This window comes from Phascolarctos cinereus, unplaced genomic scaffold (genome assembly GCF_003287225.1).
Source record: "Phascolarctos cinereus isolate Bilbo 61053 unplaced genomic scaffold, phaCin_HiC Scaffold_8;HRSCAF=390, whole genome shotgun sequence".
NCBI classification, from domain to species: Eukaryota; Metazoa; Chordata; class Mammalia; order Diprotodontia; family Phascolarctidae; genus Phascolarctos; species Phascolarctos cinereus.
In genome coordinates this window covers 5644983-5671176 of record NW_027556291.1, presented here as the reverse complement: position 1 = coordinate 5671176, position 26194 = coordinate 5644983, and the positions used below count along the sequence as shown (strand labels likewise).

The following is a 26194-nucleotide window of genomic DNA, read 5'->3' as shown; positions in this document are numbered from 1 at the left end:
TTCTTTTTGCACTCCTTTCCAAAAAGGATTTCTCTCACTTTTTTTGTTATCCATCGTTTTCTGTTTACTCTAGGACCTCACCTCTCTGGTTCATGACACCTATAGTCCTCTGGTCTCTCTCTTTTCTCAAAGGTTCCAAAGTACCCATCCTAGGCTCTGCCCTCATCAAGTGTTGCATCATTTCCCTTCATTTTGTAGTATTTATTTGTAGATGCTTCATGTTTTCCCTGTTGATTTATATGTTTATGTTCAAAGTCTTTGAGATTTCTTCTTGAAATCTTTAGTAATTTCAGTCTCTCCCTAGCTACCCCCCCACCTTGTTTTTTCCTTATTATTCACTTCCTGGCTCCCTCTCTCTGTTTGTTTTTTCCTTAGAGGTTGAATCTCAGAGTCTCAGCCTCCTCTCACGCTCTGCAATTCATAGTTCACCAGTCTAAGTCTCTGCCTGAACTGACTTCCAGGTGACCAGAAATGGCCCCAGCTGGATGCTGTGCTCTGTCCCTCGGGTTTAGTGGAGTGATGCAGAGCTACCCACATGCATGGCATTCTGTTCCCATGACCAGCCCAACTCCCTTTATTCCTTAGTTCTCTGGCATGGCAGCAGCAAAGCAAAGCCTGCTTTTCCCAGCACTAGCGATTGAGAGCTTTGCAGTACTAGTGCTTCTAGGCTGCTGCCCCCAGTAGGCTTTTGCTCTTGAAGGGCTGTGACCAAGCTGACTACTGAAGCATGAAGCCCACACTTCTGTGACACTGGTTGTTTTTAATGTAAGCTTTTATTATGTTCTTGGGTCTGCTAATAGCATGGGAAGTGAAAACAGGGATGCTGTGTGAGCTCAGGTTGAGTTAGTGTCAGTTCCTGGGTTTGGGTTTTTTTAACCTTCTTTTGAATGCTGAGTGTCCCAGATCATGGAAATACCTGGATTTGCTTTCTCTTTGGTGCATCATTTCTGTTTGGAAGAGGTTTGACAGGTCATGGGGATCAGAGAACATGTGAAATCCACTATCTTGTTGTGCATGGGACCCAAGAGTCTGAGCAAAATAATTTCTAACATTTTTCCTTGTTTCTTATTAACTGGTGTGAATTTTCATTTTTTAGTTTTAATTCTGAAAATTTTCTTTTCATCTTTCTTTTTGAAAATCAAATTAAATAATGAGTTGTCTATTTTTTAAAAAGAATTCTTAGTTTGATTTGTTAATTCAATCAAGTTATTTTGGTTTCAATTTTAAACATATTTTCTTTGATTTTCAGAATTACTGTTTTAATGTGTAATTGTGTATTTCAAAGTTGTTGGCCTGGGTGTCCTCCTTAACATGGGGGTTCTGGGAAGGAATCAATCAATCAGAAGGAGAAGCTGCAGAGGCAGAGGTTACTTCCACTGTGTGAAGCCCAGGGGTAGAGGGAGCTTTTAGGGTATAGAGGTTTCTGTGGCATGGTAGAGAAAATCCAGAGAGTCTAAGAGTGCAGCCTGGAGAAGAATGAAAATGATGATCAGAAAAAAAAGAAAATGACAATCAGTGCACTGATTAACTAAGAAATTGCCAAACCTAATGACCTTTTCTCAGTCCTCATCCTTCCCAGCCTATCTATAGTTTTTGACACTGGTAATCACCACCTTCTCCTGGGCACTGTCTCTTCTCTAGGTTTTTGTAACACTCTCGTGGTCCTCCCCCTACCTGTCTGACTATTCTTTCTCAGTTTCCTTTTCTGGTTCTTTCTGGTTTTCTGTGTCTATGTCATGCCTACTATGAGTGTCCCTCAAGGTTTTGTCCTGGGTCCTCTTTTCTCCAGTGCAGGAGAATGACCTGGGGAAAACTGAGGGTCTTAAGGTAGGGATGAAGAAAGAATGTTGAAAAGGCAGGGTAGTCCTGCTTGGTCTCTAGTGACCAGGGGCTGCCCAAAGATGATTGCCTGTTGACTGAGAGTCAGAAGAGTGGGTCCTTGTCAGAAGCAACTTCTTTGAATTATAAGAGTTGGGGAAATGATTCTACCCTTCTGTTCTGGGGAAACCATCAAATTACACTGATCACCCCCTTGCTATGCTCAACAAGTCAAGTCCATATGCATTTATTAAGCACTCGCTATGTGCCAGGCACTGTGCTAAGCACTGAAATTACAAAGAAAGGCAAGATTGTCCCTGCCCTCAAGGAGTTCACACTCTAACAAGAGAGACAACAGCGAAACAACTACATGCACAGACAACGTATGCAGAGTAAACTGGAAGGAATCTGGGAGGGCAGGCACTAGCAGAGAGGGCAACTGTGCAAAGAGTCCATTATCTTGGTACTCAGTTGCCAATCATCTTTGGTGAATACTAGAAAATCGGGCATGTTGCTTAGCAAGAAGCCAGAGGACATATCCGGCTCCCTGGGAGGTATCCCAGTCCCTCAAATCTGGGGTTCCCCTGATCACCCCTGCCACCTATTCTAAGAGGCTGTCTGTGAGCTGAAGGAGATTGACAGGGCCAGAAAGTATCTAGAACTCCATTTCCCTTGCAGATATCTACTTTGGAGAATCCCAGCAGTACCACCAAGGTCCCAGCTGTGAACCAGATGTTCCAGGAATTGAAGTTGGCACAAAATTATCTGTCTCCTAAGAATACAATTCTTTATTAATGGGCCTTAAAAAGGAAAGGATCATAAGATTTAGTGCTATAAGGGACCACTGAGATAATTTAATCCAAATTACAGATGAAGAAATTGCTATCCAGAGGGAGGAAGGTATTTCCCCAGGATCTTAGTTCATAAATATCAGATCTGGGACTGGAAACCTGTCTTCTGGCCTCAACTGCCCTCGTTCTCCCTTGTCTTCTCTGGGCCCTAGGTTCTGTCTCTAGATTCTTGGGTGACAATGTGTGATTGCCTTAGGACTGGAAGCGACCTTAGATGTCACTGAATCCAACCCTATTCATTTTACAGGTGAAGATGCTGATGCCTAGCGTGAGGTCAAGTGACTTGCCTGGAAGCACTATTGAGGAAGAGCAGCACCTCTTTTGGAGGCGTGGCAGCGCTGCTCTGTGCCTTCTCCCTCCGATTTGTGTGGAAGAAATGAGAAACATTACAAACCCCTGGGAATCAGGGCTGATGCAGTCACCAGCTATGCTTTCTTTGGTGATATCACTGCCCAGAGACCCAGGACAAGTGTGGCATTCATTCCACACTTTGATTCAGGGCATGGGGCCCCGAGTTTGGGGACCTCCTGGGCATTGCCTACCCAGCATCTCCTATTTTCAGGCCCTCAGAGGTGCCACATATGGTCAACTCTCGCCTTGAGATGAAATGGGGTATGAAGGAGCTGCTGAGAATTGAACCCCCAGCCTCAGCCAGAATAGATGACCTTCACTTAGGACAGCTGGGCCATTAATCAGCAGCACTCCACTGCCGTGCGGAGACATTGGTTTAGCTCTCTACTTTCACACACTCCTCTGCTCTATTCTTAGCCTTTTGCTTATGTCAAAAGCCACAAGGCACACATCCAGCCCAGACACTGTCACCAGCTTGAGGGATGGGGGGGATGTCATTGGGAGATCTGCCCCGACCTGATGCTATGAAGATGAGAGTCAGTCGGCGCAAGGAGTTCAAGAAACAGGGAGTAGTTTCCATGAACACAAAGAAAGTGGGTGGCTTTTCTCTATTTATATTCATAGTGCCTTCATTATACAGGTTAAAGAAACAAGGGCTTGAGCTAGGTGTTTGGAAAGGATCCTTCCAAGCTCTAACATTCAATGATGCTCCTCCATCTTAGCCTTGAGATCACGTCATGTGCATTGGGTTAAAGGAATGTTGGTGTTTAGCCTGGAGGACAGATGAGTGGGTGTTGGGGGGCATGATAACTGTGCTCAAATATTTGAAGAATTGTCACATGGAGGGGCCAAGGTATTAGATTGGTTCCATTTGTCCCCAGAGGGCAGAAATGAGGGTTGGGGAGGGTTACAAGGAGACAAGGTCAGGATCAACATAAAGAAGAATCACCTTGGGAAGCAGTGGGCTGCCTCTCTCTGGAGGTCCGAGTGCATGAGTCTGGATGCCCAGGAGATTTCTCACTCAGGTGCATGTTATAGTGGAAGGCCTCAGCTAGTTCAGAGATTCCAGAGCGGGGAGTCCCAGCTTCTTGACAAACTTATCCAAGATGTTGCTCTATTCCACCTTCAACAGGAGGCCTTTCCTGGTCCTCCTCAATGCTAGGGCTGTCCATCTAGTCTCTACAGAGCTTGCACTCAGTTACTTACATGTCTCCCCTCCCCCCGTTAGAAGATACACTCTCCGAGGGGAGGGACTGAGTTTTTGCTTTTCTTTGTATCCCCAGCCTCTACCACATGCTAAGTATTTAATAAATGTTTCTTGGTTGGTTGATTGATAGCAAACCAAAGGACAGGCTTCCCCAAGGTGTGCTTGCCTTGGCTTCACTGCCGTTGTATGGAACACTCTTCTTCCTGAGACCATCAGTGGATTCCACGTAGACTCTTCTTTCCTTCACAGTTAATTTCTTTCCCGCCCTGCAAGGCCCAAGGCTGTTCTTTTTTTCTTCCTCAAGCTAACCCTCTATTCCATCTAGGTCTGCCCAGTGTCTTGGGGCACTAGGTCTGCCCCTTCATATTCCTCAAAACCTCACAGTTCTCCTAGCCAGCAGCCTACCCTGCTGTGGCTTCCTCCGCTACTGGGGAACCCCAAGGAGCAGCCCTCAGTGCCCCAAGACAATGACTAGTTAGTGACATTTGAAAATTTGGTTGTTTCCAGGCTTGCTAGAACCAACTGAACTGAGCTTGGCCTTCTCCTTAGATAGCCATCATAGTGGTGCTTTGGCTACACTTGAACGCTCAATAGAAATATGGCAAAAGCAGAAGTCAAATACCAAAGGTCTTGTGTGTTTGGCTCCCAGGAGATTCTTTTGGAAGTACAGGACAGCTTTGACCAGATACCTCTGAGGGCCTTTCTAAGTCTGACTTTCTGGAATCCTTTAATATGATCAATTCAGGGAACTGAGAATGTTTCAACTGAAGAAGGAAAAAAATTAGGGATGGGGGGGGCAGATGACCACCCCCAAATGTCCTGTGAAAAATGGTTATGACACATTCTACTTGGTCACAGAGAACAGAAAATGGGTGGCCTTAATTTTTCCTATTACATGCAGTCGATGCTTAATTAATATTTGTGAGATTGAGTTGAAGTTGCAAGGAGGAATTTTTTGGCTTCATAGAAGAAATTGTTAACAACTAGAGCGATCTGCAAATTAAGTAAGCTGCCTTGTGAAATAATGAGGTTCCTATCACTGAAGGTATGCAAGCAGAGGCTTGGATAACTCATTTGTCAGGGCTGCACTGGGATGGGAGGTCAGATGGAATTTAAGGTCCTCAGATGACATGATTACTCACCATCATCATTGTCTGAAAGAGCACTGGGTTTAAGGTGAAGAGACCTGGATTCAAATTCCACCTCTGACTCTTAGCTGTGTGATCTTGGCTCCCCAGTTACTGAGGTTAGATTTGATGATCTCCCATGTACCTTCCATCTCTGTTCTACAGTCATGTGATCACGCTAGCATCGACTGGATAGCAAGAGAAGGAACCCAATGCAATGGGCTTGGATGCAGGTGTGCCCCATGGCAAGTTGCTTCCCTTCCCAAAGCTTCAAGTCACCCTCCAAGTGGGGAGCATGAGCCTTTCTAGGACGATTCTCCAAGAGCTGTTCTATTCAATTCATTTCCACAAGCACAGTTGGCTAGGCTTTGGGAATATGTAGCCCCTGCTTTCACTGGGCTTACATGCTGTTAGTATCAACTCCTTCCTTCCTTCCTTCCTTCCTTCCTTCCTTCCTTCCTTCCTTCCTTCCTTCCTTCCTTCCTTCCTTCCTTCCTTCCTTCCTTCCTTCCTTCCTTTCTTCTCCTTCCTTCCTTCCTTCTTTTCTTCCTCCTTCCTTCTCTTCTTTCTTCCTTCTTTCCTTCCTCCTTCCTTCTCTTCTTCCTTCCTTCTTCCTTCTTTCCTTCTTTCCTTCTTTCCTTCCTTCCTTCCTTCCTTCCTTCCTTCCTTCCTTCCTTCCTTCCTTCCTTCCTTCCTTCCTTCCTTCCTTCCTTCCTTCCCTCTCTCCTCTCCCTCCTCTCCCTCTGTCCACATAGGGCATAATACCCTTAACCACAGGTGCTCTGCCCAAAGGAATATACATTTTGATCACTGAAACCTAGCAAGATATCTTCAGGTTTACAGGCTAGACTTCTTTTTTATGGACCTTGCCTTAAACCCAAATCACTCTGGCTCTCACTGATAGGCCAACAATAGGTCCCAATCCAAGCCTCACTTGGTCATTGTTTGGATGGCTCAGAGTGAGTATAAATGGCAATTGTTTCTGTTTTGGCCAGAAATCCTGAAGGTCTTCCCCTTCCAGACTGTTCTTTTTTTTGACTAGGTAAAAAAGCTATTCTTTGCCTCATTTCTTACCTAGCCTTAATCACTGAATGAGCATTGTGTCAGACAAACTGAGACCTGGGAAAGACTTTAGCTTAAAAGACTGAGGTCTCCTAGTGCATCCTGGGCCATCTCCAGTAGTTCTGATCTATATCTTGCCACTGGACCCAGATGGATCCTGAGGAGAGAGTGAGGCTGGTGACCTCACAGAGGCCTCCATCACCTAAATCCAATTCACTTGCATGTCATGGCATCACCTCCCTGACGTCATGGTCCCCTTCGAGAACGAAGGACAAACCACCACAACAAATATCTAAGGAAATATAAAACAATTTCTTAGAGGCAGGGAGACCACCAATACCAGGGAAGGAAAGACATCTGGAAAGATGGCTGAAACCAGACTGCAAGGGGCTTCAAATGCCCAAAACAAGTGTGTATTTGATCCCAGAGGCGCTTCGTAGAGGATGGAAGAAATGGCCAACTGTGGGCCTAGCTATACAGGACCACACAAGCCCTCTGCGAAGAGAAGCATCAGCAGTTTGGAGGTGGAAGGGACCTCAAAGGTCATGGAGTCTGATGCTCTCATTTTACAAAGAAGAAAACTGAGTCCAGAGGACCTTACCTAAAAGGTCATTGGAGTAAGTGGCAGCAGTGGGACTCACTTGGGTCCCTTTATCCAGACCCAGTCCTCTTCACTGTGTCATGCTGTCTTTACATGCTTTTCTTGCCAGAAAGTCCTGGTGCCCAGTGCTATCAGCTGTAGGCATGACAGCATTAATGAGGCCTCTCTTTCCTTCCCATCACTCTCTAATCCATCTGTTCCTCTGCTCCTCTTCTGAAGGAAAGCTGGATTAAGATTATCATCTGCATTTTCTAGATGGAAGAAGTGCAGTAGGTCCCAAGTCACAGGAATGGGGGGGGGGTGGCAGGAGGGAGCCAGAGCAAGGGATGACAGATGCCCTGTCACTGAGGGATTGGAGAGGACCTGTAGGAAAGAAAGAAAAAAGGGAAGAAGGAAGGAAGGAAGGAAGGAAGGAAGGAAGGAAGGAAGGAAGGAAGGAAGGAAGGAAGGAAGGAAGGAAGGAAGGAAGGAGAGAGGGAGGGAGGCAGGCAGGCAGACTTCTAGTTGTGAAGAGATTCTCTTTGGAGGATTTATGGGAGAAGTGAGACAAGTCACAAAGTAGGAGTACAAAGACTTTTTCTCCACACTAGAATGGAAGCTTCTTGAGGGCAGGGATTGGTTTGGTTTTTGTCTGGCTATTCCTATCCCAGGGAAGCCTCCTTAGAACCAAGAAAAGCTTAGCTCAAGGTGGCAGCTAGGTGGCACAGTGGATAGAGCACCAGTCCTGGAGTCAGCAGGACCTGAGTTCAAATTTGGCCTCAGACACATAACACTTACCAGCTGTGTGACTCTGGATAAGTCACTTAACCCCAATTGCCTCACTCCCCCCCCCCCAAAAAAAGTGCTTAGCTTAAGTCCTGTCTCCAATGCACACTGGGTGACCCTGGGTAAATCACTCAACCTCTTGGTGTTGTAGGTAGCTCTCTAAGCCTATGTAGAGAAGATTGTGTCTTGTATTAAAAAGAGGATGCTTCCTTCCTGATGCCCAGGCCAGAGCTTTGGCTACTGTACTACCTGGCAACGTCTCAGTTTCATTGGCCTTAAACCATAAACAAATGGAGTGTTCTCACTGAGCCTATCCACACCGATGGCAACCCTGCCTGACATTTAGAGTGCTTCACTAGCTGGTACCTCCCCACCTTTCCAGACCACAGGCCTGCTTGCCACCCCTCTGTGTGATGCACCATTAGGCTGGCTGTTCCCAATCCCTCCTCAACTCTGCCTCTCAGAATCCCTGGTTTCTCCCAGAAGCCTTTCCTGGTTCCCCCTGCTACTGGCAAGTGCCTACTTCCCCTGCCAACTAACTTGCATGCACTTTGTATCCATTCTGTATAAACTTCTATATGTACATGTCGTCTTCTACATCCTTGATGGCAGGGGCTGTTTTTGTCTTTTCTTTGTGTCCCCAGTGCTTAACACAGCGCCTGGCACATAGTAGGAGTTTAATCAATACTTACTGCTTGATTCATCTGCTTACCTCTCCCCCCCCCGCCCACAACATGCCGCCCATGGCCTGACATTCAGATCCTGAGTAGGTCCTGGGAGGAGGGGGCCATACCCCACATGAAGTACCTGAAAGGGAAGCCAGAGCTCAGTGGGCAGTGCCAGGGCCCCTCCAGACCCTAACTGCTAGGGGAGACCTAGAGGAAGCACAGACTAAGCAAGATGTAGGCCAGCAGCAAGACACATGAGTATCCCAGGGGTTCATCACAGAAGCATTGAGTCTTAGAGGTGAAAACAATGTTAGAGGCCCTCTGATCCGATCTGTACCTTAACAAAAATCCTCCTTGCAACATGCCTGGTCATGGTCTTCCAGCCTTTGCTGAAGACTTCTAGTCAGGAGAAATGCGCTGTGGGTCCTGGGTTCCATAATCCTCCTCTCTCCCTCCACCCCAGCCCCCCTGTATCCCCTTCCACTTTGAGGCAGCTCTGAGCCCTAAGAAGTGTTCCTTGAAATCCAAAATCTGCCACTCTGCGGCTCTCCTCCCCCCCCCCACTCTGGGCCCAAGCAGAACAATCTAATCCCTCTTGTCTGCCCTTCAGATACTTAAAGGAGAGCTCTCATGTCCCCACTCCATCTTCTTATCCCTATGGTTTGATCTGGAGGCCCTTCACCATCCTAAAGGCCATGCTCAATGCTTGCCTGCTTACCCATGACCTTTGAACACCCCCCAGGATCACTGCAGTCACTTTCTTGGCTCTGCTGTTGATTCGGGGCAGCCTGCACTTTGCCCAAACTTTCCTCCTCCATCTTGTTTGGAGGAAATTGACTATTTTGAACCCAACTGGAAGGTTTTGCTGTTGCGGGGTGGGCAATCATGACATGCTTATCAGATGAAACTGCATTTCATCTGATCACATTTGGCCCAGTGTTCTCACCTTGGGAGATGTTTGGGGATCCTGAAAGTAGTCAGTGGCACAGGGTCAAAGACAGATCCCTCAGGGCAGAGGGTGCCAAGCCTTTTGAGTATACATTCTTGTTGGAAAATATTTTTGAACATGTACACCCAATGTGTAGAATACCTTATGTATAAATTATATACATATTCTACAGTAATAATTATAAACTCTATAGAACTTATACAAAAATAGAAGCTAAAAATAATGAAATAAAGATGAAATATTATTTGATCTTAAAGTCACTGGGAAGCCACAGTAGCTCATTGAGGAGGGGGTTAATGTGGTCAGATCTGGGCTTTAGGAGGATAGAACAGATGAGAGACAGCCTGGAAGCAAAGGGGTCTACTTAGAGAGTGATTATGATAGTCAAGGCAAGAGATGAGTGCTCTCATTGAAGAAGGGGGTGGCTATGTGAGTGCAGAGAAGGGGACTTATCTGAGAGGTATGAAGGAAGAGAGGACGAGATTTGTGAGAGGATCAGATACAAGGGACTGGAGTGAGGGAGGAGTCAGGAAACACACTGAGGTTGATAGCCTGGGCGTCTGGATGGACAGAAATAGAGAAGGAAGAAAGAGAATCCAATGAGAACTCCAATGTGGACCATACAACACATCCATGCTGGCTTGTTCTGGGTGACTTGCCCTCCCCTGATGAAAAAGTGAAAGGTGTGTGTGGGGAGGTCAGGGCTCTTCCTCACTTGGCCACTGCCAGGAGCAGAGATCCAGGGGCTGCCTCAGCTTTGAGATGATCTGGGGGATTGGCTGGGGGGATACTGAACACTGGACTAGTCAGTCACTCGGCAAGCATTCCTTAAGGTCTTGCTCTGTGCTAGGCGTTGTGTTACAATGAAAGGCAAAACCAGGTTGTCTGCCCTCAGAAAGCTTACATTCTACCAGGGGAAACAACATGCAAGTAATGATATACATGCAAGATCTAGACAGGCTCTATCTAGACAATCCCAGAGAGAAGGTGACAGGAAGAGGCAGAGGGGCCTGGAGAGGCCTCCTGGGAAAGGGAGGATTTGAGCTACTGGGAAAGTCTGAGTTGGGGTTAGGTTTTCATTTCTCTCAGGGGTCATGACTGTAAGAAGCCAGTGCTGAAAGAGCAAAGGAGGACACTAATGGGTGATAGTTGGTTAAGTTCTATTGGAGAAAAATTCATAATTGGCTTTCAAGGAGGAATATATTTCATCTCCCAATTGGTTGGTCCCTTGAGGTCATGCCATGGCCCTCTGTGGGTACAAGGATCCCTACCTGCAAGTTGACATCTACCCTTTTGTTGTTATTGAATCCTTCCAGTGTCTCCAACTTTCCATGACCCTCGTTTGGGGTTTTCTTGGCAGAGATATTGGAATGGTTTGCCATTTCCTTCTCCAGCTCATTTAACAGGTGAGTAAACTGAGGCAAGCAGGGTGAAATGACTTGCCCAGCTAGTCATAGCTAGTAAGTGTCTGAGGCCAGGTTTGAACTCAGGTCTTCTTGACTCCAAGCCTGGTGCTCTGTGCACTATGGTGCCACCTACCAGCTATCCTGTGGGTCTGTCCTTTTAACCAATACCAAAGCTACCTAAGTGCATTTCTCCTGTAACAAAAACAATTGCTGGAGAAACTTTCTCAGTTAGTCCACAAGCACTTACTAAGCACCTGCTATGTACCAGGCACTGTGCTAAGAGCTAGGGATACAAAGCAAGGTAAAAGACAGCCCTTGTCCTCAAGGAGTTCACAGTCTGATGAAGGAGGAAACCTCCAAACAACTAGTTAGATCCACGATCTGGTCAGGGTATCTGGAAGCTAAACTCCAGGGAAGGCCCTAGCAGTGGAGGGGTGGAGGGGGCTGGACAAAGGCTCTGTAAGAAGGTGAGATTGGAGCTGAGCCAGAGAGGCAGAACATTCCAGACTCAAGGGCCAGCCAGTGGTGAGCTGGATTGTCACATGCAAAGATCTTTCTCAAATACTTTGCTAAAAATTCAAGCAAATGATCGGAATAGCATTTCCCCTATGTGCAGCAAGGCTCTGGAGCTGGTCTGGAGGAGGCCACGCCGGCTCTGCCCTTTCTCAGTGTTCACTAATTGCTGTCTTTTTAATAACTTGGCCTAGAATTTTTCCAGAAATAATACCAACAGGTCATGTTCCTAGAGCAAGATCCCAACACACTTTGTTGACATGGCCTCATTTGGTGCCTAGAGTTTAGAGGCCCCATTCTTGCCTGTTTGCAAAATCAGACAGCCGCTTTCTCTTCTGTGGGAGTGCTGTGCTGTGAGGAGCCCTACCCCTCTGCTCCCCTTTCACTCCTTCAGAGATCAAGGCCGGTGACTGAGTCACTATGCGTGCCAGTTCTTTGAATGACCTCAAAGGGAATTTAGCCCTGATGAGTGGGGCCCATCAAGGACAGCTGGGTACTCTCTTGCTCCTTATCTTGGGCATCAGCTGTCTATTAGCCACGGCTTGTTCTGTCCTTTCCAGTACAAAGATTATTCTCTTTGGCAGAGAAAGCCAAAGCAATCCAGAAGTTGAGTATCCTTGCCAGCTGTCTCTTGTGCCTTATCACAGCCCCATCTACCCCAAGCAGGGGCCTCTCTTTGATCTTCTCAATATAGCATTTCTAAAAAAACTGCTTTGTTCTCATTTGTTCCCAAAGAGAGGTCTCCTTAGAGCAGCTGGCTCTTCTCTCCCCTAACCTCCATGAACTCAGAGAATAGCTGCAGGGTTCGGATGACCCACTCTGGGCTCTCTCAGGGCCTCTGGTCCTCCTTCAGGTCCTGCTCTCCCCACTGTTACCATTTGCTGCCTGGGCTGGGACTATCAGAGGACCTGAAGTTAGAAGGGGCCCTCCAATGCACTGGTTGCAATCCCTTACTTTCCAGAAGAGGACATCAAGGCCTGTGGTTCTGGGGACGAGCCCTGTGAGAGGGAAGAGTAGGGCCAACATGACCTATCTGTGAGATCCCTCCCTTCTCCTAGTAGAGTGGAAAAGATCCAGAGATGGCAAAGTTACAACAGGGCAAATTGGCCCAACCGAATCTGTAAGAGAGGACAAAACTGAGATAGAAGAACTCAGCTTCCTATCACAAAGCTTCGACAGAACAGCCTCTACCTTTCTCTAGCTCTGATCTTGGCCCACTGTTTTCCTTGTTTTTTAAAATCTGATAGCTTGAATAGATAGGATTGTGGGAGAACGGTCATAGAGATAAGGTCAGTGCCACAGCACCATGAGGGATTAGAGGAAGACTTTTTTTTTTTAGGAATGCCTAAGATTTTATTTTATTTTTTCCCTCAATTTTATTAATTTATTGATTTATTAATAATCACTTCCATATGCTTTTGAGTTGAAAATTTTTCTCCCCCTTCCTCCCCCCCAACCTCCCCAAGATGGTGCACAATCTGATATAGGTTTTACATTTACATTCCTATTAAACATATTTTCACATTAGTGAAGTTATAAGTATAAATTAAAACCAATAGGAGGAACCATCAGAAAGGAAACAAAACTCAACAGAAGGTAAAAATAAGTGATAGCGATTCAACTTCCATAGTTCTTTTTTTGGATGTGGATAGCATTTTCCATCCCGAGGCCTCTGGAGATGTCTCAGATCCTTGTAATGCTGAGAAGGGTTCAGTTTAACAATGTTAGTCATCGCATAACGTGGCTGTTATTGTGTACAAAGTCCTCTTGGTTCTGCTCACTTCACTCAGCATCAGACAATATAAGTCTTTCCATGTTTTTCTGAAGTCAGCCTGTTCATCATTTCTTATAGCACAGTAGTATTCCATTACATTCATAGACCACAACTTGCTCAGCCATTCCCCAATGGATGGGCATCCTCTCAATTTCCAATTCTTTGCCACCACACATTCCCCAATGGATGGGCATCCTCTCAATTTCCAATTCTTTGCCACCACAAAAAGAGCTGCTATGAATATTTTTGTACATGTGGGTCCTTTTCCCATTTGTTTGATCTCTTTGGGATATAGCCCTAGAAGTGCTATTGCTGGATCAAAGGGCATGCACTTTTTGTAACCCTTTGGGCATAGTTCCAAATTGTTCTCCAAAATGGTTGGATCATTTCACAACTCCACCAACAATGTATTAGTGTTCCAATTTTCCCACATTCTTCTCCAACATTTATCATTTTCCTGTTTTGTCATGTTGGCCAATCTGATAGGTGTGATGTGGTACCTCAGAGTTGTTTTGATTTGCATTTCTCTAATCAATAATGATTTAGAGCATTTTTTCATATGACTATAGATGGCTTTAATTTCTTCATCTGAGAATTGTCTGTTCATATCCTTTGACCATTTATCAATTGGGGAATGGCTTGTGTTCTTATAAATTTGTCTTAATTCTCTATATATTTTAGAAATGAGGCCTTTATCAGAGAGACTGGTTGTAAAAATTCTTTCCCAATTTTCTACCTTCCTTCTAATCTTAGTTGCATTGGCTTTGTTTGTGCAAAAACTTTTCAATTTAATGTAATCAAAATTATCCATTTTGCTTTTCATAATGTTCTCTATCTCCTGTTTGGTCATGAATTCTTCTGTTCTCCATAGATCTGATAGGTAAACTATTCCTTGTTCTCCCAGTTTACTTATGGTATCGGCCTTTGTATCTAAGTCCTGAACCCATTTTGACTTTATTTTGGTATATGGTATGAGATTTGGGTTTCTGCCATACTCTTTTCCAGTTTTTCCAGCAATTTTTTTCACAGAGTGGGTTCTTATCCAAGAAGCTGGGGTCTTTGGGTTTATCAAATTACTATAGTCATTGACTACTGTGTCTTGCATATTTAACCTATTCCACTGATCCACCTCCCTATTTCTTAGCCAGTACCAAGCAGTTTTGATGACTGCTACTTTATAATACAATTTAAGATCTGGAATAGCTAGGCCACCTTCCCCTGCATTTCTTTTCATTAGTTCCTTCGATATCCTGGACCTTTTGTTTTTCCAAATGAATCTTGTTATTATTTTTTCTAACTCTATAAAATAATTTTTTGGTAGTTTGGTTGGTATGGCACTGAATAAGTAAATTAGCTTAGGTAGGGTTGTCATTTTTATTTTATATGCCTACCCATGAGCAACTGATGTTTTTCCAATTATTTAGATCTGATTTTATTTGTGTGAAAAGTGTTTTGTAATTGTGTTCATAGAGTTCCTGGGTTAGTTTTCGTAGGTAGACTCCTAAATATTTTATAATGTCTACAGCAAGTTTAAATGGGATTTCTCTTTCTATCTCTTGCTGTTGGGCTTTGTTGGTAATATATAGAAATGCTGATGATTTAGGTGGGTTTATTTTATAGCGCAACTTTGCTAAAGTTGTTTATTATTTCAAGTAGTTTTTTACTTGATTCTCTAGGATTCTCTCAGTATATCATCATGTCATCTTCAAAGAGTGATAGCTTTGTTTCTTCTTTGCCTATTCTAATACCTTCAATTTCTTTTTCTTCTCTTATTGCTAAAGCTAAGGTTTCCAGTACAATATTGAATAACAGTGGTGATAATGGACATCCTTGTTTCACCCCGATCTTATTGGAAATGCTTCTAGCCTGTCCCCTTTACATATAATGCTTGCTGAAGGTTTTAGATAGATGCTATTTATTATTTTAAGGAAGACTCCATTTATACCTATGCTTTCTAGTGTTTTTAATAGGAATGGGTGTTGTATTTTATCAAAAGCTTTTTCTGCATCTATTGAGATGATCATGTGGTTTCTGTTGGTTTTGGTGTTGATATGCTCAATGATGCTGATAGTTTTCCTAATATTGAACCAACCCTGCATTCCTGGTATAAATCCTACCTGGTCATAGTGTATTATTCTTGTGATAAGTTGCTGCAATCTATTTGCTAGTATTTTGTTTAAAATTTTTGCATCTATATTCATTAGAGAAATTGGTCTATAATTTTCTTTCTCTATTTTGACTCTTCCTGGTTTAGGTATCAACACCATATTTGTATCATAAAAAGAATTTGGTAAGACTCCTTCTTCACCTATTTTCCCAAATAGTCTATATAATATTGGAATTAATTGTTCTTTAAATGTTTGATAGGATTCGGATGTAAATCCATCTGGCCCTGGAGATTTTTTCCTAGGGAGTTCATCAATGGCTTGTTCAATTTCTTTTTCTGAGATAGGGTTATTTAAGTATTTTACTTCCTCTTCGGTTAATCTGGGCAATTTATATTTTTGTAAATATGTATCCATTTCACTAAGACTGTCAAATTTGTTGGCATATAGTTGGGCAAAATAATTCCTAATTATTGTTTTAATTTCCTCTTCCTTGGTGGTAGCTTCGCCCTTTTCATTCTTGATACTAGTAATTTGGTTTTCTTCTTTCTTTTTTTTAATTAAATTAAACAAAGACTTATCTATTTTATTGGTTAGAGGAAGACTTTAATGGAGGGAAAACCATAGTGGAAGGAAATGAATGTTCTACTTGGAGTCAAATGACCTGGCTTCAAATCCTGGCTCTGCCACCAGAGGCAAGTCAGTAAGGTTTCCTTATCTTTAGTATGAGGGGTTTGAACTACATGACTTCTAAGTTCCATTATAGCCTTACATCTATATTCTATGATCTTAATCCTTGCCCATCTATCTTCCTCCTTCCCAGGGATATTGGAAAATCCAATGAGATAATGGATAGGAAAGTGCTTTGATGCATTGAAGGTACTGTTGGAAGATCCATTCGAACAAGTAATTATTAAGTGTCTACTATGTTCTAGGTGCTAGGGATATGTAGACAGAACAAAACAGGCCTTGCCTTCAAGGAACTTCCATTCTACTGGAAAGATATAATATGTAAAGAGAAGTATGAAGCTTAGGAACTAGATCTGTGATTTCTTTGGTATCAGGAACTCCCAGATAAGGAAAGTCCCTCTCCCAATTCAGGCTGGTCACTCCCCTACAATTTATAGCTTTAGAGCATTGAGGGAGTTAAGGGATTTGCCCAAGATGACTTTGCCAGTATGTGTAAGAATTGACTCGAACTTGTCTTCCTGACAAGGAAGCGCTCTCTCTCTCTCGCTCTCTCTCTCTCTCTCTCTCTCTCTCTCTCTCTCTCTCTCTCTCCCTCCCTCCCTCCCTCCCTCCCTTCTCTCTCTCTCTCTCTGATACTCTGCCATGTCTCATATAAATAGAAGTTTGTGCATGATAATTGGATGATGGAGAGAGAGAGCACAAACTAAGGGGATCAGATAAGGCTTCTTGTAGGAGGCAATTGAGCCTAAAAGAAGCTAGATCTGAAGAGATCAAAATGCGATAGGTAAGCATTCCTGATAGAAGGGACAGTATGTTCAGAGTTACAGAAGTAGGAAACAGAATGGTATGTACGAGGAGTACTCAGATGGCCAGTTAGACTGGAATGTACTGTGTGGGAGGAAAAGTACCAGAAATGAAATAAGTTGGAAAAAGTAGGATGGGTTCTACCCATCAAATTGGCAAAGATGACAAAAGGTAAAAATGGCTAATGCTGGAGGGACTGGGGAGAGACTGGTGGAACTATGAATCTGTTTAACTGTTCTAGGATACAATTTGGAGTTGTACCAGGACAGTCACTAAAATTGTACATACCCCTTGACCAAGTGATTTCACTGCTAGGCATATACCCCCAAGGAGGTCAAATACAGAGGGAAATATTCCATATACACCAAAATATTTGTAGCAGCACTTTTTATGGTAGGAGAGAGCTGGAAACAAAGAATTGAGGAATGGTTCATGAATGTAATGGAATATTATTGCAATAGAATTCAGAGAAACTTTGGAAGAGTTGTGTGTATGAACTGATGCAAAGTGATATAAGCAGAACCAGAAGTACAATTTGCATAATGACTACAATAACAGAAAGAAAAACAACCTCAAAAGACTTCTGAATCAATGCAGTGATCAACTGTGACTTCAGGGGAGTGATAGTGAACCAGGCATGCCTTCTACTCCTTCAGATAGGTGATGGGCTAGAGGTGTGCAATGACATGGCCAATGTGTCAGTGTGTTTTGCTTAATCATATTTCTTTGTGAGAGGGTTCTATCTATTGGTGGTGGGGATAGTGGAAGGGGGGGAGTCATTGGGAAATAATCTTTCCAAAAGAGTATTGATATCAAATTTCAAAAGAGAAAAGTAAATCATTCTAAAGCCAGATTTGGAAGGGCTTTAAATGCCAAGCAGAGGAGTTTGTATTGAATCAGAGAAACCACAAAGCTTCTTGAGTTGGTGAATGGTGAATCAGAGCTATGCTTTAGAAAAGTTTTAGTAGCTGTATGGAGGCCAAATTTGAGAGAACAGAGCGTGGAGGCCGGGAGACCATGGAGGAGGTTGCCTAGACAAGAGGTAATGAGGGCCTGACTGAGGTTAGAGATTATGTGAATGGAGAGAAGGGGAAAGGAAGGTAATAAGTATTTGCTAAGCACCTACTATGTGCCAGGCACTGTGCTAAGTACTTTACAAATATTATTTCATTTGATCTTCCTTGAGGGCAAGAACTGTCATTTTCTTCTTTCCTCCAGAGCTTAGCACAGTACACGGCACACAATGAGTATTTAATAAATATTTATTAAATGAATGAACAACAACCCTAGGAGATACAGGCTATTACTATCCCCATTTTACAGTTGAGGAAACTAAGACAGAGGTTCAGTGACTTGCCCAGAGTTACCAGCCAGGAAGTGTCTGAGGTTAGATTTGAATTCAGGTCTTCCTGACTCCAAGCCCAGAGCTCTATCCACTGTGCTATCTAGCTGCCCTGAGAGAAGATTTGAGGAGGTAGAATCAACAACTTTCCAACCAAGTAAATCAGAGTGGTAAGAAAAAAGCAGGGTACATTCCCCAATTGATAAATGGTCAAAGGATATGAACGGGCAGTTCTCAGAGGAAGAAATTAAAGCCATCTATAGTCACATGAAAAAATGCTCTAAATCACTATTGATTAGAGAAATACAAAACAACTCTGAGGTACCACATCACACCTATCAGATTGGCCAACATGACAAAACAGGAAATGATAAATGTTGGAGAAGATGTGGGAAAATTGGAACACTAATGCATTGTTGGTGGAGTTGTGAACTGATCCAACCATTTTGGAGAGCAATTTGGAAGTGTGCCCAAAGGGCTATGAAAATGTGCATAACCTTTGACCCAGCAATAGCACTTCTAGGGCTGTATCCCAAAGAGATCATACAAATGGGAAAAGGACCCACATGTACAAAAATATTCATAGCAGCTCTTTTTGTGGTGGCTGAGAATTGGAAATTGAGGGGATGCCCATCTATTTGGGAATGGCTGAACAAGTTGTGGTATATGAATGGAATGAATACTACTGTGCTATAAGAAATGATGAGCAGGCCGACTTCAGAAAAACCTGGAAAGATTTGTATGGACTGATGCTGAGTGAAGTGAGCAGAACCAGGAGAACTCTGTATATAGTAATAGCCATGTTGAGCAATGACTAACTTTGATAGACTTAGCTTTTCTCAGCAATGCAAGAATCTAAGACATCTCCAAAAGTCTCAAGATGGAAAATGCTGTCCACATCCAAAGAAAGAACTATGGGGTATGAATGCAGATCGAAGCATAGTATTTGTCATTTTTTTCTTCTGTTTTGTTTTGTTTCCTCTTTCTGGTGGTTCCTTCTATTGTTCTAATTCTTCCTTACAACATGACTAATGTGAAAATGTGTGTAATAGGAATGTATATGTAGAGCCTCTATCAGATTGTGCGTAGTCTTGGGGAGGGAGGTGGGGAGGGAGGGGGAGAAAAATTTTAAACCAAAAGCTTATGGCAGCGATTGTTGATAAATCAAAATAAATTAATTTAAAAAATAGATTAAAGAAAAGAAAAAAAAAGCAGCGTCCAGGAAGGCTCTCAGTTTATAAAACTGGATGGCTGAGAGGATGGCGGTACCCTCACTGGAAGTAGGGGAGGTGGGAGGAGGGGAGCTAATGGAGGGAGGGGTGAGTCACTCTGACTAGCCCTGAGAGAGGCCTGAACCTTTGATCTTTCCAATGGCCAAGGAAACAGGCCATTTGTCTGGGCTATTCTTGTGCCCTCTAGAATGGTGGCTGAGTCATGCATGGCCCAAGGAAGTGTCTAAGTCATTGTGCCAAAGCTGGCCTCCAGCTATGGCAGTGAGATTCTCGGAGCTCATTGATCTGAGGTGAGGGGGATTCCAATTCTAAATCAGAAGATGTGTCTCCTGAGGACATCAGGTGCCTTTTTCTAGGCAGTAATCACAAGTCCATGTTTGTTCTATACAGTGAAACTAGCAAGCTACAGAAACAGTGGGTATCTCAGGGGCTTGCATCCTGGATCAGGGTGGGCTGGATCATAGGAAACAGTGGGGATATAAAATGGAGAGTCCCGAGACTGTCCCCCTGCCATCTCAGGCCCTCTGTGGCTTGGAAGCTTGACCTGACTTCAGTCAGGGAGGCCTGGGTTCAGACCCTGGACACTTCAATATTGACTTTGGGCAAGTCACTCCAGCTCTGAAAAATGGGGATAATCCAACCTCCTAGAGGCAGTGCCAACTTTGAGGCACTAGCTGGATAGCCATTCCAGGCTCATTTAGGGCTCAGGACTGTGCTGGAGGAGGCTGGGTCACGGGCCCTGTCCTTGTGGATCCCAGACTCCCACACGTGCCACAGAAAGAGCTAAATGAAACTGTGTGGGACCATCCTTCATTGCTGCAGGAGTCATGGGCATCAGCCATGTAGAGCTGGGAGGACCGTTAAAGGTCTGTAGATGAGGAGACTGGGACTCAAAGAGCGGAGAGTGGGAAGAGCAATGGTCTTGAATTCCCAGGACTTGGATTCAGATCCTGCCTCTGGCATTCCCTGCCTTGGCAAAGCCCTTCATCTCTCTAGGCCTCCATGTGATGTCCTCCCTGTAGCCCTGGAGGTTTCTTCAGGCTCCGATCCTCTGCTCTGGCTCTCCCTGCAGCCACACTGGAGCAGACTGCCTCCTGCTGCACCCAGTCTAGCTCTTTTCACCACAGCTTTGCAGAAGGTGGCTTCCTGTGATGCTGGGCTCAGCCTTGTGCCCAAGCACTAGTGCCCAACTTCAGTTAGGCTGAACAGAGATGCCAGGAGTCAGGGTGGGACTTCATACACAGTGGAGAGAGCCCTGACCTGGGAGTGGGTCAGGAGATTGGCACTTTAGTCCAGAAGCTAGGCCTCTGCACCTTATTCAAATCCTGGCCCAGCCCAGTATCTACTGGGTATAGAACACTGGCCTAGGTAACGAGCTGAGACCTCTCCAGACTCTGAGTGGCTGACGGTGGAAGTTTGCTTCCCACCAACCCCCCACATACTCACTTTGGGAAACTGATCATTTCCTGTTTGAATAGTTTTCTGTGCACAGCTTTGGTAAGGCATGTGGATTTAGAGTTTCAATTCAGACTCTGCCACTTACTGGCTGTGTGACTGTCTCTGGGCCTCAGTTTCCTCCTTTGTAAAATGGGGATAATAAGACTTGCATTTCTTGCTTCCCCAGAAGTAAGCCTCTAGAACATGCAGCACAGTGGAAAGATTGCTGGATGGTGGAGTTGGGAAGGCTTGGGCTCAAATCCCTGCCTCTACCACTTTGGATCAGAGACTTAGCACTGGCAGGCATTGTAGAGGTCTTTTGATACAAATAAAGAAACCAAGGCCCAGAAAAGTTATGAAAATTTCCCAAGGTCACCCAGAGCAATAGCAATCTTTGAAGCCAGAGCCCCTTCGAATCTTTGGACTCAGGTCCCTTCATTTGTTACGCCCAGTGTTATCTACATGACCTTCACGGCCCTGGGCCTCAGTTTCTTTCTCTGTAAAATGAGGGTGAAAACCCAGATGATCTCTAAAATCCTTTCTGTCTCTGGAGCTATAGACTGTTACAGAAAATCTGATTGTTCCTTACAGTATGGAAGCTCTAATAACGTGGACAGAGTTGTACCAGGTGACCTTTAAGGGCCTTCCCAACTACAACTCTGATCCTTTGAAACCTGGGTTCAAATTCTGCCTCTGTCATTTACTCTCTGTATGACCTTGGGCAAGGCATTTCCCTTCTCTGGCCTCAGTTTCCTCCTCTGTCAAATGAGTGTGATGGTCCCTTCCGACTCCAGATCGATAGACTGTCATAGAAACTATTATTGTCGAGGCAGCTGGTTGGGCTTCAGAGACCAGATAGCCTGGAGTTGAGGGGGAGGGGAGAGAAGGGGGGAAGCGGGGCGGGGGGGAGGGGGGCCTGGGCGGGCGGACGTGGTAGGAGGCGGGAGGAGCCTGCGTCAATGACCCTCAGGAGGTGGGCGGACTCTTCCCCTCTCAGCTAAAGGAGCAGCGTGGCCAGCCCCTCGGTGGTCAGTGGCAGAGCGCTGCCCAGCCCAGCCCCTCCCAGCCTGGAGAACTTGGCCTCGGAGCTCCCAACGCCCAGACGGACCCCAGACGGACCCCCGACAGGCCGACCCCAGGCGGCAGAGGCGCCAGCGGCGGCTCTGAGCCCAGGCCGGTCCGACTCTGGCAAGTGCCTTCCCTGTGAGCCTCAGAACGCCAAGCCTTACAGCTTTCAGGGTAAGGAGGGAACTCTGCTGTCTGAGGCTAAGCTTGCCCCCCCCCACCCCCTAGGACCAAGGTCAGGGGCTCCTCTCCTCTGAGGCGGCTCCTACCCCCGACCCTGCGCCCCAGGCTCGCACTACAGACCAAGCAGTCGGCTCAGTGCCTCCTGCCTGGAGGCTCGTCGAGCACCCGACCGGCCCCCTGCCCGGGCTCGGGTTCCTTTCCCCTCCCATTCTCTTCCCCCTTTGACTCCGTTGGAAAAAGAAGTCCGAGGTTAAACTCTTCGCCCCGTCTCTCGAGGATTGAAGGAGAGGAGAGAAGGAAGAGAGATGGGGGCGTGGTGAGAAGGGGGGAGGGACAGGGAGATTATGGGGTGAGAGACTTAGGGCTGAAAGAGACCTTAGTTGCTTTCTAGTCCACATTTCTCATTTGGCAGATAAGGAAACTGAGACCCAGAAAGGGGGAGGAAGAGCCTTGCCCAATGTCACTCAGAGAGTAAGTGGCAGAGTCCTCACTGAAAGCCAGGTCCTTTGACTCCAGATGTAGCCCTAAGAATCTGAAGGGATGGAGGGACCTCTTCAGTGACCATCTGCTTTGGTTTTGCCTGTATGGCCCCAAGGAGCCTAGCAAGGCACCTGGCATCTAGGGGATGTGGAAGAGTGCCCCCCACCCCAGCATAACAGGCAGCGCTGGCAGGCCCCCAGGGAGAGGGAAGCCCTCGCCTCTTAGGGGCATTCCACTCCGCTTCTGGACAGCTCCAGAGGTGAGAAAATTGGCCCTGACTTCAATCCTAGCCCTGCCTGCCCCGCATCTGGTTTTCATGTTCTGTCATTGGCTCCACTGTCTGCTTCCTTCCATCAGAGAGAGATCAGGGACAGGGGCAGGGAGGAGAGGTGTCTGGCTTGTGCCTTTGCCACCCCTCCCCACCTGAATCCCCCCCGCCCGCAACCCAGCTCCTAGAGCAGAGCAAGAGAATTGAACTGAGCAAATTTGTGAAAATGGAGAAGCGCAAAAGAAGTTCAGAGGGGAAGGACACTCTTGGATACTGGGGTGAAGGGAAGGAGTTGGACCCCTCTGGCTCTGTAAGTCTGTAGGGAAGTAGCCTTGGAATCAGATTGGCATTGAGATTGGTATGCCCACCAGGCCAGAGGTGTGTGGTACCCAGGGGCAGAGGGCTGAGGTGCCAGGGAAGGAGCTCTGGAAATCAGTGTGGAGGCCCCCTTTGCATGTATGGCTATTGTGAAATTCGAGAGAAGAAAGATTTTTTTTTTCGAGGCAGTTGGGGTTAAGTGACTTGCCCAAGGTCACATAGCTAGTGAGGATCATGTGTCTGAGGCTGGATTTGGACTCAGGTCCTGCTGACTCCAGGGCTGGTGCTCTATCCACTGCTCTACCTAGCTGCCTCAAAGAAAGACATTTTAGCAGAGCAGGCAGGAGCAGGGGGGAGAGCCTGGTCCAAGTCCTAGCTCTGGTTTTAATTCCCTTGGTGGTCTGGGCTGATCTCTTTCCTTCTCTGAGCCTCAATTGGTAAAATGGTGGAGGTTGGAGTGGTGCAGAAAAACAGCTGACACTTCTGTAGAGTGTTTTCTATATATTTTGTTATTTGAGATTGGTGCTGTTATTATCCCCATTTTACAGATGGAAAACTGAGTCTCAGAGCAGTGAGGTGACTTGCCTAGGGTCACTCTGGGTGTGTTAGAGGTAAGATTTGAACCCCGATCTCCCTGCTTCCGAATCCAGAGGCATGCTGCACCATGCCTCTCTAGTTCCATAGCAAAGATTGATTCTCCTCAGATTAGCGGCCAGAGCGGCAGCCTCTTGGCATTATTACTAGTCTCTTTCTCTTCCATTTCTTCTAAATCAAACATAACTTTCTTTAGCTCCATATCAGCTTCCAGATCCATGTTTCATTGCGTGCACCCATTCAAGAGGCAAGGCCTAGAAATGGGTGAGGCCCCTCTCCGACCTTGGCTTTAACACAGGGCAGTCCGCCTCTGCAGGCACAGCCTTGTCAAGGTCAAGGTCACCCCCACACCGTGAGAGGGTGATGAGGCATCACAGGGGAGCCCACCTAGTAGGAGACAGTATCTTTTTTAAAGAGATGTTGGAAGGTATCTTCCTTTGGCCCAGAATCTGTAGATACGTTACAGTCCGCAGTGAGCTTCAGGCTGCCCAGGGGGGGTGCCACATTCAAATTTGGGAGGTTCTCTTTTTATACAGTGAAGTAGGATGGTGAAGCAGAGAGGACTCAGGACTAGGAATTAGGAGATGTGGATTCTAATAAGAGCTAACGTTTGTATAGTGCCTACTGTGTGCCACACTGTGCTGAGCGCTCTGCAAATGTTATCTCATTTGACCCTCACAAAGCAATGGGAGGTAGGTACTGTTATTATCTCCATTTTACAGTTGAGGAAACTGAGGCAAACAAAGTTAAGTGACTTGCCCAGGGTCACACAGCTAGTTAGTGTCAGAGGTCACATTTGAACTCAGGTCTTCTCAACTTCATCTGGTATCCACCTGGCTACTCCTAATTCTACTTTGTGGTCCTGCCATGTATTAGCTGTGGGAACTTGGGCAAGTAAGTCACCTCCCTTCTCCTGGCCTTAGTTTTCTCTTCTGTTAAATGAAGGGGTACCTGCCCAGCTCTGACACTCTCCAAATCCCTGGCTGGGGTCACACCCTCCAATTCTGTAGGCAGCTTCATTTGCTCTACCAGTCCTGAGTGGATGGCCACCAGGCTGCCCCCTTTACATGCCAGCCACGCTCCCATCAAAGATACTGCCCACTGTTTGTGACCCGTCACTGCAGCTGGAATAGGGGAGACAGACAAAACAGAGAGAGCCGGCTGTGGTAGGGGACACCAGGCTTAGTGCTGGGAACCTGGTTTGGGGCAGGGAAATCCCCAGGAGATTCCATGACTTTGGGCTTCAGGGGCAATGATCCAGGGAGGAGGGAGAGAGGTGGAAGAGGGAAGGGCAGGTTGCAGTGGAGATGAGTTAGAGTTACACCACAGAAATGGGGATGTGGGGTGAAGGGGAAGGTCTGGGAGGGGGCCAAGGAGTCACACCTTTACCACATTGGTTACAGGCTTTTAGATCAAGAGCTGGAAAGGACCTTAGAGGTCATCTGACCCAACCCCCTCATTTTACAGAGAAGGAAAGTGAGGCCCAAAGAAATGAAATGATTAGTCCAAGGTCACACAACTAGCAGGTGGCATGACTGCACAGTGAACTCAGAGTTCGTTCCTCAGTAGTGCACTGCGCCACCTAGTTTCCAGGTGTTCGAGTATCTGCAACATGGTGTGTGTCAAATGGGAGGGGAGGCAGGAGGAGTGGAGAGATCTCCAGGAAAGTTATTCACTTACAAAGGGCACATGCCAGCAGCATCTTGGGTGTCTTGTGGTCAGAAGAGACAAAGGGCAGAGAGAGAAAAATAGGAAATCCCTCCCAGACAGCTATGCAAGGGGCGCAGGCATGGTCACCTACATCCAGAACAGCAGCTAGCTGGTGGATGAGAAGGGCAAGAAGCAAGGGGAGGAATAGCACATTCCCAGTTCCTTCCGTGTCACTGACAATTCAGTCAAGGCCGGCTCTTCCCCCTTGAGCGAGATTCCAGCCCTTTTCCATAGCAGCTGCTGGACAAGAGACTCCCCCACCATCCTATTCAGAACTGGCTCCCAGCCCTACTCACTGCACTCATTAGTGGGGGATCTGCCTGTGGGGAAAAGGTCTGCATCTGAGAGCTTGTGACTTGCTCAGGGCCACAAAGCCAGTCTCAGAGGCAGGACTAGAATGTACCCACCCACCTTGAAAGCAGGGTTAGACTCTGACCCTTTATCCACTAGCCAGGTATCCTTGATTAAAGGATTCCGAGGTAGAGACCCCTGGAAGCTTCTTCATCTTGGACAGTTAATGCCCAAGATACGTCATCAGCCGGCTCCCAGTGGGCCAAGAGCTCTGGTGGGCAAGCAGGTCAGTTCAGGGGACATTATTAAATACCTACTCTGTGAAAGGCCCTGGAGAAACCAAAGCTAAACAAAGGCCCTGCCTCTTCTAAGTTTACATTCTACTGGAGGCTACAATAATCCTTGTTGTATTGAAGTCAGAAAATACAAAGTATTACCAAGTTAGTGCAAGAAGGAGGGGGTACTAACGGGGATGGAGGGAGGCCTTGTATACCAGATGGAGGCAGCCATGTAACATGGTAGTTTTCCTGAAAAGGATCTGGGGATTTGAGTGGACTGCAAGCTCCATGAGACAATAGTGAGA

The 26194-nt window shown here is 45.8% G+C and overlaps 1 protein-coding gene across 1 annotated transcript in view; it reads left to right on the top strand.

The window, feature by feature from the left end:
* Window positions 1-21685: 21685 nt before the first annotated feature.
* The window catches only part of LHFPL1 (LHFPL tetraspan subfamily member 1), a 29757-nt gene continuing 25248 nt past the window's right edge, over window positions 21686-26194 (top strand). Inside the window, exon 1 of the mRNA XM_020980030.2 lies at window positions 21686-21941. The gene's annotated coding sequence lies outside the window, so the exon portion shown is untranslated. The remainder of the gene's footprint in view (window positions 21942-26194) is intronic.